Source organism: Poecilia reticulata, chromosome 20 (assembly GCF_904066995.2).
Source record: "Poecilia reticulata chromosome 20, P_reticulata-male-v2, whole genome shotgun sequence".
NCBI classification, from domain to species: domain Eukaryota; kingdom Metazoa; phylum Chordata; class Actinopteri; order Cyprinodontiformes; family Poeciliidae; genus Poecilia; species Poecilia reticulata.
Genome location: NC_088849.1, coordinates 10,065,029 through 10,077,811, shown reverse-complemented (window position 1 = coordinate 10,077,811; position 12,783 = coordinate 10,065,029). Strand labels below are relative to the sequence as shown.

General features: G+C 49.0%; 1 long non-coding RNA gene across 1 annotated transcript; it reads right to left on the bottom strand.

Annotated features, from left to right (window-relative positions):
- Nucleotides 1–38: 38 nt before the first annotated feature.
- LOC145549403 (uncharacterized) lies at nucleotides 39–12,647 on the bottom strand. The gene is made up of 3 exons (XR_014085364.1): nucleotides 12,558–12,647; nucleotides 12,451–12,481; nucleotides 39–1,139 (listed from the first exon to the last, which is right to left on the bottom strand). It is a non-coding gene; the product is annotated as an uncharacterized LOC145549403 (long non-coding RNA).
- Between the last annotated feature and the right edge of the window lie 136 nt (nucleotides 12,648–12,783).

The following is a 12,783-nucleotide window of genomic DNA, read 5'->3' as shown; positions in this document are numbered from 1 at the left end:
TGAGAATAAAAGAAGGACAAGTAGAAGAGAGCTTTTTTTTATCAATGCCTTTATTTGAAACAGGCAAATATTTATCTACATCTGAAGCATCACTTGCTAGGCAGAGAACAAAGTGTATGACAATAAAGAGTATTCGTTTCCATTACGTCGCTTTGCACTTATTTTTGCGGTGAACAATCCTGTGTGCACATATTGTTTTTTTTTTTAAAGAAGTAGGCTTAGATTTCCACTCAAATATGATTTTTTTTTTTTAAAGCGAGGTAAGAAGGAGCTTTTGATATGTGTGTCCACATGGCTGAGCTGACTTCAAATCTGTGTAACTTATGTGTGATGTTATTTGTGACTAATAAGAAAAGATGTGAAAATATGAAAATAAACCATATTAAATCTGTGACGTTATGATTGTAATATCCATCATGAAAACATTTAGGTCAAAACAATTAAAAACAAAACTATATTTTTAAATTAAAACCCAGGAATATGTTTTTACTTTACATGTTATACACTAATAAATTTATTGACTGGGTTTTTGTTTCTGTTTTTTTATCTCTGCCATATTTTATATATCCAGAACTGTTAGTTATTGCAACTTATTCAAAAAGATCCAGCTCTAAGGTTCTCATTCAAGCAAATATGTTTTGACCTTTATAATCTTAGTTTGATCTCCTCAATGTGGGATAATATGGGATGTTAATAACAAATGCTTCTGACATCCAGTTTACACTTGTTTTACAGAAGTATATATACGTATTATTATTATAATTATCTTATTTAACATTGCATGTTTTACACCTGAAATAGAAAGAGGCCTCTTTTTTGACACAGCAATCCACCAAAGCATTAGCATTCTCCATTAGTACCACAGTCAAGTGTAGAGAAAAAAGTGTCAAGAAATAAGTTATTTCTAAAGCACAACAGATGGGGATGTGATGGATTGATGACACGTCCACAGTGTATCCACACCTTCACCTATTGGTCTTTGCAGATAGAAAAAGCTTCTTGAGACACAAACTTGAACAATTGGATAAAAATAATAAATCCTCTCTCTGTCAGAGGCCTTGACATCTTCCTGGTCTCCTTGAGGTTTATGATGCTTTAGTCGCCATCACATGGTTGACATAGGTTGGTTCTTCTGGTTCCTGTGAACAAAAAGAACAAAATGTATTTTACAGTAAATGTACTTGAACTCAAACTGTTTCAGCAGAAATAAAGGTTTGTCTCTTTATTTTAAATCTCCTTGGATTCGCAACTAAAGCCACAAAATACTACATTTGTCCCTTGATGAGATGGCAAGTTGTAGCTCTGTGGTGATCGTCTGAAATTTGATTTGGTTGTGAGTTTGATTCCAACTTCCTTTCATCATATGCTGAAATGTCTTTTTGTAAGATTGAACCCTAAGTTACCTAATCATCCTGTGCATCATTGTATGGATGTGTTTGAGGGAATGTAACTCACTGTAGAATCTAAGTATTTCATATCTATGCCAGTGGTTCTTAACCTGGGTTCGATCGAACCCCAGGGGTTTGATGAGTCGGTCTCAGGGGTTCGGCAGAGCCTCTGCCCCTCAGATAAAGACACACTTGTGAAAAGTCGTGATAACCCCTCTGGTGCTGCGCCCCTATGCGTTGCATGCGCTGCATACCCACTTTTTGCGCCACTAGGTTCAGTGATAGTCCAGATGATCATGTCATTGATCGATATCTCACAGTACAGGCCCTGTAGGGGTTCCAGATAATGGGGCCCCCAACGAACCCGTACCTCTGTCCCTCCTATGGTCAGGTACACTGCATTAAAAATCCAAGGGAGCCGTTGTGGGCAGGTTGGCGTACCTCCCGAATGACTGACTGCGTCCGGTGACATCTTCCCTTTCCAAATCGGGTATTCCACGGGGAGAAAGTAAAACGGATCATGCCACGGCCGTGGCGTTGATTCCTCGCTTCTTCTTACTTCCTTCGCCTCCTGCCAGTCGGTGGGTCGAATATAGATGAGGTGGTTGAGGAAATAGGCTTCCGAGAGCGGGTAGGAAACAGTATAATCCTCTCGAGGCATGTCCAGTAAAATGGAACCGTTCGGGAGCTTCAAAAAGGGTCCTCTGTCCGAGAGTCCAGACCAGACTTCCGTGCCTACTTTAAATAATTTACTTATAAAATACTTCTTTCCATTCTGATATTTATCTTTTCGCTTTTTTGTAGACTTGACGACCCGACCCCCTTCTGCCGGTGTATCCATCAGTTTTTAATTTTTCTTCCTTCGTGCAAAAGTGGAGGAGAGCGACCGCCAAGCGCCACCTCCGAGTCTTCTTCTTGGCTTCTCTTGCTCAGTACAGGACACAGTGGGGTAGACTTGGTCGTCCGAGACCACGGTGATTGTTGCTCCCACCGAATAGACTCCCTTATATGGAATGGTGAGCATCTGCACTGACAGTTGAACCGAACGGGTAGTGTCAGGATCAGAGGGCGTCTTCACTCTATGGGCCACGCCTCCTGGGACCTGCAGGACCCCGTCACGAAAGTTGCATTCTGCTGTTACACGGAACAGGGTCGACTTCTCCTTGGGTCTTGCTGCGTTGCTGCCCCACCCATCCAGCTCAGTGGTGCAATAGTACAGATCTGACGTGCGTATCTCACCCTCTCTTGGCACATCCGGCAAATCCACTATCGGGATGGTGCAGTCATTGATGGTTTCCAAAATCAGATGTGCCCAGGTAGTCAGTTCCCAGGGGCCCGTCCAGCCTCCATTCACCGCTTGTGCTAAGGTGTCATCCGGGAGCCATCTTAATTCCTCTACAGAATTGGGGCCTACCTGAGGCCGCAGCACTCGGAAAATGACCGGGGAATACGAGGTATTCACTGGGGGGAAGGACAGGCTTGCTCGTGCAGGATCATAGGGCCATGCAGCGTGGACAGACTCCCAAAGAAAGTCATGCGGCCCCTCCGCCTTTCTCCAGATCCAGTCCTCCCTGACCGAGGGCCCCTCGGGGGTGTTAGGGGGAGCTGAAGGTCCCGGAGGCCAATATACTGAGGGTATGGGGCTCCCATAAGTAGGTTGGGCCCCCACGCAAGGTTGGAAGAATCTTAGGGAACTGTAGTATCTTCTCACCTGCCAGCCATCAGCCTGTCCCGCTGCTGTCACCTCGTCCCTGCGGATTTGTTCCTCGCAGGTCGCACAGTAGGTCAGTTTTTCTCCGTCCCACTGGCAGAGGCATCTTTTTGGTTCTTCCTCTCGCCATCCCCATTGATTTATCACCCGGGTTCGTGGCAGGTATCCTATTCGGCAATTTCCGCAGAACGTAATGCTTATAACCGAAACCGGGGAGACGGGGAGGCTTCGCAGCCCGTCTGCCGTCGACTCCTGCCGCCAGGGTTTTTCGCGGCCTGGTCCTTCCCAGGTGAGGGGGAGCTGGAGGACTGTTAGACATACTGGGCAACGGTCTTTGGTGCTACTCCACTTCAGCATTTCAGGTTCATTTGACAGGACTCCATTTTTGGCCCAATCCAATTTCTTCAGGGCTCGTCCTGCCCAGATCCCTGAAGTTGTTCTCCTAATTACAACCACCCCTTTCACGGTGGCCAGTCCGAGATAGGGTGGAACGATACATGATGCACTGGCCATTTCACCGGCTTCTATTTCTCTCTAGTCAGGAACTGGCTTGAGCTGCTCAACTCCTTGGATCCCCCGTTTCTCCAGTAGTACTGTATTCCTGTCCAGTACTTGCTTGACGGTGTCTGTTGTTTCAAACTTAGGTTTCACTGCTGCGTTCACAGGTTGTTCTCTTGCTCTAATCCACACCCGCTGTCCCACTCTGAATGGCACTTTGGGCGTCAGCTTCTCCTTTTTATCACTGGAGCCCCGCCCCGTTTCCTTCGTGGTGAACGGTCGTTGGTTGAGTTCCATGGATGGGGCGGGCCTGTCGACTCTGTTCCTGTCATTCAGGGCCCGCCCTATTTCCACAGCCACGGTGCTCCAGCTGCTGTCGTTAGCATTCTTAGCTATCCAGCTTTTGACTAATCCAATGGTCCGCTCCACCACCCCGTTGGCTTGAGGGGTGTAAGGGGGTGAATAAACTCTTATCACGCCAAACTTTTGGCACCATTGGTCAACCTGCGCGTTACGGAAATGAGTCCCATTGTCCGTACGTAGCTCCTTTGGGATTCCCAGGACGCTGCACACTTGTTCCAGCATGCCGACAACACTGTTGCCATTAGCCTTCCTGGCTGCTTTTACAGTTACAAATCCCGACATTGAGTCCACCAGCACTAAAAGGTACTTCTCACCTTTTCTTCCCGTTATTCCCAGGGGGCCTGCTACATCCATGCAGACTGAGCCCCAGGGAATTGTGCTCTTGATGGTCAATCCTTCCAACCGCTGCCCTCGGCGGCCTGCGTTGTATTGTCCACATACTTCACAGCCCCGTAGCACGCGTTGGACTTGTTTCACTGGGATCCAAAGCTCATGCTCATCCAGCTCCTTACGGGTAGGCCGTACGCCTGCATGTCCAAGGGCTTCATGCACGCTCCGCACGACCTCATCCACGTATTCTTCTGGGACCTCCCGTCCTCTGGGAGTAGTGTCCCACTTCTCGGCTCCGACAAAGACAATTTTTCTCTGTTGGACATAGCAGTCCACTTCATCATTTCCACGCCAATGAGCTCCCTCATGCGTGTGGGCTCGTTGGTGCTCCACTTGGAGCTCCAGTTGCATCTTTAGCTCAGCAATCTTCTTCCATAAGTCTCTATGGGCCACCGGCTTGCCCTTAGCTGTTTCAAAACCATTTTCCTCCCAAATGGCTAGGTCCTCTCTCAGGGCCTGTGCACAGTAGTAACTGTCCGTCACTAACCTGGCGCTCTTGATTTTTCTTTTGGCCAACTCCAGTAATCCTTCCAACACTGCGGTGACTTCTCCGACTTGGGCGCTGCCGGGGGTTTTCCCTTTCTGTCTGTACCTCTCTGTACCGTCTTGTTTCAGGATGAACCCCCAGTAGGCCACGTGGTCCGACCCTTTCTTTGATCCATCGGTGTAGAGTGTCCACTCTGGCTGCTCCGATGTCTCAGGCGCCTCTTGCGGCCGTCTCTTGTTTGGGGGCTGTGCTGGCCCGATTTCAAGCTCTGGGTCCAGCAAGATGTCTTCCCATCTTCCCCATCGGGTGTTTGTTGCTTTAGTACTTTCGACGGTGCCTTTGCGTAGGTACTTGTGGACCTGGCTCTGTGTGATGACTTTGATCGGTTGCCCTTGGGCCAGGTCTTTTAGCACACTCCAATATCGAGCTAGCACCGCCAGTTCTTTCTCTTCCTGCGGATACTTTTTCTCAACAGAAGTCAGGGTGTAACTCCACAGAGTAACCAGGCCTCCGTTCTCGTTACTCACTTTGATCATAGCGTCGTCGTTTTCACAGCTGATTTCTGCCACCATTCGTTCTGACAAACTCCTCGGTTCCAGTCTCACGGCGGCTTGGATTGCTTTTCTTAATTCCTCCAGATCTTGTTGGTTTGCTGCCGTCCAAACCCATTGCTTCTGCCCTGCGTCTTCGTCCTCCTCCTTCTTCCTCAGGCAGTTGTACAATGGTCTGGCATACTTCTGGTAGTTGGGTACGTGGTCCCTGACATAGTTACATAGTCCCAATATCTTCTGCAGATCATTCTCTGACTGAGGGGGCTGAATGTCCATTAACTTGTCCCTGTACCCATCCGAGAGTCCCAAGTCTGACGTGACTTGGAACCCCAAGTAATTCACTTGGAATTGTCCGAATTGGCACTTCTTGAGGTTCAGTTTTAGGCCTGCCTTGGTAAGGTTTTCGATTACAGTCCGTAACCTCACCAAGTGTTCTTCTTCGGTGTCATCGGCAATAAAAACATCATCTATGTACACAGTTGCCCCCACGTCTCCCAGTACTTCCATCACGGCTGACTGAAAAACGTTCGGTGAATTCTTATAGCCTTGGGGTAATCTCTGCCAAACATAGCTCTTGCCTTTGTGGGTAAATGCTGTCTTACCCTGGGACTGTCTCGCGAGGCGGAGAGAGAAAAATCCATTAGCCAGATCGATGCAGGACTTGAATTTCTTGACCCGTAGTGTCTTAAGGGTGCCTTGTGGGTTGATCAGGCTGGCTCTATTTGCCACCGTTCTCCGATTCAGAGCCTTAAAGTTGATTACTGGCCTCCAACCCCCTCCTGCCGATTCGGGTTTCTTCACCGCCTGAATGGGGCTGTTTGTGATAGGGTTGAGTTCCTCTCTGATGATTCCCAGGGAACTCAGCTCCTTCACTATTTTGTCCATTTCTTCAACTGCTCCCGGGTTCAAGGGGTATTGTCGAACAGGGGGGTGCACCCCACCTTCAATCTGGTGCACAAACCTTTGGCCCAAATCTCCGCAATCGTTCTTGAATCTGGCCACCTCCGCCGAGGCGATGATTTTAAGCAACTTCTCTCTTCCAGCCGGGGAGAAGTCACTTTCTTCGATTTTCTGCTCCGTCACTGCTGGTATATCCACTGGCTTGTACCAGCCTTGCGCTTCTGGTCCCGTCTGTGTCGGGCCGACTTTCACCAGTCTGGCTTTTAGACTTGTCAACCGTCGTTCGAGAGCACGATAATTGCACTTTTTCTTACTTATTTCTTCCAAGTCTCTGACGGTGAGGAGGTTGTATGGACCTTTGATCCATACCACTCCTTTCCAGGTCCCATATGGCATTTTCTCTATTTTTCCGTTGGCAAATTGAACTTTTAGGTGTCCTGTTGTTTTTAGGTCTTTGCGGGTCATCGACACCTCTGCTCCAGTGTCCACTAGGTAGGGTACTCCTTCCACTCTCGCGTAGATCTCGTCCCCCTCCCAGTAGGCATTCTCTAGCGTGACCCGCGACCTGGACGTCATTACTGTGGCGGCCCTCCGGTCCCATTCTCACGGGCAACGCGGAGAGCCGTTTTCTGCTCAGGGCTTAATTTTCTGTATTCCTCATCCGAGAGGTAGGGGCCTCCTCTCGGCTGGCGTGGGGGTGCTAGCTGGCCGCTTGGTCTCCCTTGCGGTCCTTGTGGTCTTGGCTGAAACGTCCTGTTCTGGAAGTTGGGCGGTGGCCTGCCCTGGTAGCTGGGTGACGGTCCTCCTTGGAAGTTGGGTGGTGGTCTTCCTTGGAAGTTGGATGGAGGCTTTACGGTGGTTTTGTTGGTCGGTTTCACCGTCTGACTAGCCTCCTTTTTCCTCTTCTCCTCGTAGTACTGCTGCTCCAGGTCGAATCCTTTCACGGCCACATCCATCTGGGCGACTGTGGTGCCTCTAATTGGCATCTTTACAAACACTATTTCTCCCCTCCGTCCTCTCGTCACGTCACGCAGCACTTTCACATACTTTGCCGGGGGGATGGTGTGCTTGAGGGTGTGCCAGAGGGGTTCCAACCGACTCCCTTTGTCGAGCCGCCCCCTGGCTCTTTTCACTTGAGATTCTTCGTCATCCGCATCTTCCAGCACCAACCGCTCGTAGTTACTCTGGGCGGATTCTGATCCAACCATCGGATCCGCAGTCACACTAGTCAGCCATAGCTTCTTAGCCCCCTCATGGGTGGTGGTGGACAATACGGTTGGCCAGACGTCCTTCAAATATTCCTCATTGCTTTCGTTCCCATTCTTTCTTCTGATCACCAGTCTGAGGTTCTTGAGCTCAGCATAGGCATCCTGGCCGGCACCAGTGGCAACCGGTGGAGTAGGCTCCCTCCCAGGAGCCACAGGGCTCCGTGGCGATGGCCCTGCTGAGGCTTCTGGTGAATCTTCCTCGTCGGCGGACACCTCGTCCAGCCTTTGCTGAGTCTCTCGGGAATGCTTAAAGGCGGCCTTCTTTAGACGCCTCAGCATTACGTCGTGCATGATTCCAATGTAGTTCATCCTGAAGTTGGAAGTCAGGGAATTGTACACCGCCAGCGTGGAGCGGGAGGGCGCCATCAGAATATTGGCCCACTCTCCCACGGTCGCCTCGACCCCGAGGGTAACTCGGTCCTCCAGGCGGCCGGACCATTCTGGTGGTACCTGATAGTCGGTCTGGTCGACCTCCGGCACATACGCCCGTCTCCCATCTTTGGCTTGAACCGGGCCCCAGGTTATGTCTCTCGCCAGTCTTTCGGAGGTTCTCTCGATGTCATACACCTCCACTTCATTCTTCTTTCCTCGATGTTGGCCCGTTCGGAGTGGTTTGTAATTAGCCAGGGGGAGTCTTGGGTCAGAAAAAGCGCTCTCATGCTCGCTTTCTTCCCCCTCCTCCGCACGGTCCTCGCCCTCCTGCTGCCCTTGCTCTTCTTCTGGGTCGCTGATGTCGCTGAACTGCGACTGTCGAAGGGGTGTAGTCCAGGGGGCATTCAGCGGCTGGATCTTTGCCGGTTTTGTAAATCCGTCTTCAGCGTCCACCTGCGGTCCCCTCTTTGGCCGGTCCACATCATGGCTTTGTTGTCCTTCATCTTCCGGTTCAATCGAGAGCTTCCGGATGTATTCTGCTGCCCTGTCTGCCGGTTCGACTGGATATGCTCTCAGTCTTACTTTCGCCGCCTTGATGACTTTAGCTGGTCCAACCGGAGTATCGTCCGGGGGGTCGCTCCTCGGGATCTCCTGGGGATGGTCGTTGGTTTCCGCAGGTTGACGTTCGGCGCGGTACTGCCTCTCCGTTTCCGCCGCTTTCCGCACGCCCTGCTCGGTCTGAAGTTGGTGTAGGTAGGGGTCAACCACTACCACCACCTCATGGATAGAGAAGAAGTGACTGTTAGTTGTGACTATGGACACCACCCCTCTCTCCGCGACCGACTGAGCGGTGTCTCCCCGCAGATCCGGTGACCTTAGTCCTTGCACGCTCACTACGACCCTTCTCATCCGTCGGTTGTGGGCGGTTATGAGGCCTCGCTCCAGGCCGTGCCACATCTTTTTCCGATAATCTTCGAGGTTATTTCCCTTCTTGTAAGCGTCGATAGGGACCAGGATAATCTCCCCATAGGTCAGGTTGTAGCCATTCAATGTGACCACTTCCCCATCCGTCATTTTGCTGCCCGTAGTTCTCAGCCGGTGTAGATCCTTCTGGTAATCGTCCCCAGCCTGGAGTTTAAGTTCTGACCTGAGCTTTCGGTTGTGGACCTTGTATCTCTCATCTGTGAATACGATCAGCCCATCACCTTCGATTTCCCAAGGTTCTCCGACGAGTTGATACACCTTGAGCCCAGTCTGCATTCTGATGTTGAGTGCTTTTTTTGGCAGCGGGGGCAGTTCTCGGGACCTTTTCCGGGTGTTTGATTTCTGAGTCTTTTTCTTGGGGCTATAAGTCCCTCTTTTGCCCTTGTCCGCGTCGCTCTCCTCGTCGTCCGAGCTGTCTCCTGATGGTGGCGGCGGTGAAGCTGGTGCCTTTCTCTCCGTGCTGTGGGCCTGCGGCAGGGGCTTGTTTTTTGGTTCACTCCAGAGGGACCATTCCTTTATCATTTTATCCCACTGCTCTATCTCGTGCTCCCAAGCCGGTGTTCCGCTCGGCTCTCCCTTACCCGACGGCCCAGGGAGTTCACCCTGGATCTCTCCATCACCGTCCCCTGTCAGATCTACTAGGGGGAGTCCCGGCTGAGGGGACGGGTTTCGGCTATCCTGCCGTGACGGAGGTTCAGCCACCTCCGAGTCCACACGGTCCCGTGCTTGGTACTCTTCTCTCTTTTTCTTGTATAGTCCGATCTTCTGCAGGACGTCCGTGTACTCGGGGTGGCGGGACGTTTTTCGGGCCAAATGGTTCACCAGGATCCCATCCACACCGGCAGCCAATGCCACCAGCTTTACTATGCCGTCGTACCTCTCAGACGGGCTATCCATCATCCGTAGTTGGCCGTCAGGCCACTCTTCCAGGAGGTCGGCGAACCACTCCAGCCATTCTTGAACTTCCGTCCTCTTGACGATTTTCACCGGGCACCGGGCGATCATCAGCCGGTGGTTGTGTGTGAGCTTGGGGCATAAGTAGATCTGTTGATTCTCCAATGTCACTTCCATCAGGATTCGTGATCCATTTGGGTTTCCAGCAAGATGGGCCTCGCAGAGCATCTGCTGTTTTGGTGTCGTCCAGGTGTTGTACCCGTCGCCCAGCAGTATCAGCCTCACTGGAAGTTGCCGTAACCCACTTTGGGAGAGGCGAAGTCGTTCTTCCCTCTCGGTTCTGTCGGGGCTGGTATCCAGCTCCATGTTTGACGTTGGTGTGAGCCCTGCTGCTTCAGTTGCAGCATCCATGGTTGTCTTTGTCTCCGAGTCGCCTATCCCCCAAAGCCTCTCAGGGTACCTTAGAGCAGGGATGGGTCTAGGCTAGGTTGGCTACTGGCTTCCCTTCTGGATGCGATCGTTCATCCTCAGCTGAAGCTTTTCCCTCGCCTGCACGCTGTACAGTTACTGCAAGGGTCGCGACTGATAAGCCTCATCAGTCGCTCCCAACTCTATTCCCTAAGAGCTGGTCTCCCAAGTGAGCTATTCAGACCCTCTCGTCTGTTTTTACTGACTTGGTCAAAGTAGGGCCCTCCTACTCATTAGGGTGGGGCCCACCCAGGGACGCCATGTCTGTTACTACCCAATAGTAAGTCCCGCCCACTCCTCACAACTCTTTGGACTCACTACTGCCCAGTTCTCTGTCTAACAGGTCCGGAAAACCCCCAGAAACTCGGGTCTTACCCTAGCGATAGTTTGTGGTGAATTATCTGTTTAAACTGGGGTCGGAAAGGACACGTCTAGCTCTGACTACCTTCGATCCAGAAGTTATGACCTTTTACAGTTGAGGGGCAATCCGCTGAGTAGCCCTCACAACGACATAACCCCTACAACCACTCCTGTTAACGGTAGCTCCTTTCCTAAAATAACGGCACTTGTTAACGGCTAGATTAAATTTAGTGACTTAGAGTTAAGTCCCAAGGTCATTATTTTAACACTCACCAGAGGAAAACACAAAGCCACCCTGTCTCTAGCATCATGTATGTTAACTTTACTATATCTAGGAGAACCAACAATAATTAAGACTGACACAATTAAACTCACTGTCCACAATTCTCATTAGAATTTTAGAATTATACTTTTATTAAGCAAGCTTTAGCAGGGGCATATAACAACAAATTAATTTCCAAGAGTTATAAAAGAAGCAAAAATATAATGAAATCAACTAGGATTAATAACCTCCTTTCCTTGTTCTCATTCCTAACCTGTTTCACTAAATTCACTGAGCGAGGCTTTGGGGGAAGCAGGTCAACTCATACCCGATGATTCTTGATCTCGGCAGCTGTAATCTTTCGGTGTCCTTGGTCAGAGTCTTTGTCCAGCCGGAGCAAAGTCCTCTTTAATGAAGAGAAGCGGAGAGAAGACTCACGCTTTCCATTAAACGTGCAGACTCTTTATCTTTAAAAGACCTCCGTCTCTTTTCCAAGTCGGCTGCGATGATTTTAGAGAGCGGTGGGTAGAAGCAGAGGAATCGGTCGAATCTGGAACCGGAGTTGGTGGCCGGTGGAACTTGTCCCTTGTTATCGGCGTGAAGTCTTTGAGCTTTTCCCTCGGTCCCGAGTGTAGTCCTCTGCTGGCCTGTAGTTTGCTTCCCTTTGCTGGTTCCTCTTCTGCGCCGGAGACGAAGTACGAATCTTTCCTTTCGACCACCAGTATTTATGCACTGTGTTTCTATGGAACCCGCCTACTTTCCTTACATCATCCTGACGTCCTGCAAGGCCGGGCTGCCTGACTTGGAACCCGCCTATCTGCCTTATCTGCAAGACCGGGCGGCCTGACTTTCCCAAGGCCTATTACTCACCGGCCATCTGGCTCCATTCTCGCCCCCACCTCTCGCTCAGTGAGAAGAGTTTCTTGCTTTTTTTCCTTTCCTCAGTCTTCACAATTTTAGTAATATATGGTAACCATACATAGTTATGTTAATTATTGTTAACTCCACAATGTAACCTTCAGTCTTTCACAATGTAGTAGAATTAACTGATTTAAGCATACAGAGCATACATTATTATAACATTCATTTGATTAAAAGTACAGAGTATATGTTTTTAATTACACATCACAGACATTGCTTCATTGGCATGAGTATCATCATCTTATAATCACTTAACATTTATAATCATCTTTTAATCATTAATCAGGGTTATACTGTTATTTCCCAGGCCTTTATTCCATTTTTCTGCGTATACCTGGACAGATCTCACACCCATACCAGATTCCTCGACAATGCGCATATGAAACTGGTGGGTTCGGTACCTCAAAAAAGGTTAAGAACCACTGATCTATGCAGAATATTTACGTATCATTTCTGGTAAAGAACATAAGCTGATGATAAAGACACTGGATATTGACTTTAACTATTTCTAAAATCTTTTGACATAAAAAAAGTGTTTTAATAAAACCTAAACTGAATGTTTTAGATGTCGCCTGAACATTTTTTGCTGTCTTAATTGTGTTAGGATGCAAACAATAAACTCAGTTATTTTACCTTCTTTGGTTTCTTGGAGAATCTGAACCAGCTGAAAGAACAAAACTATTTAAACACCAACATCTAACAGCAGCTGCAAAGTATCAACTCATAGAAGAGAATCTCACCACTCAAAGCTGATGATGCTAATGCAGAGCAAAACAATACCCAGGATCTTCAATATACGAAGGATCTTGAATTCGGATGATTGATCATCTGTAATAAGAAAACCAATGAAGTAAGTCCTCATTATTATTTCTTACTGCAAATAATTGAAATTGGATTTTTTTTTTTGCTTTATAATCCAAATTCTAGTTGTCTATTCTAATTGAGTAATTCTTTATAAAGATGACA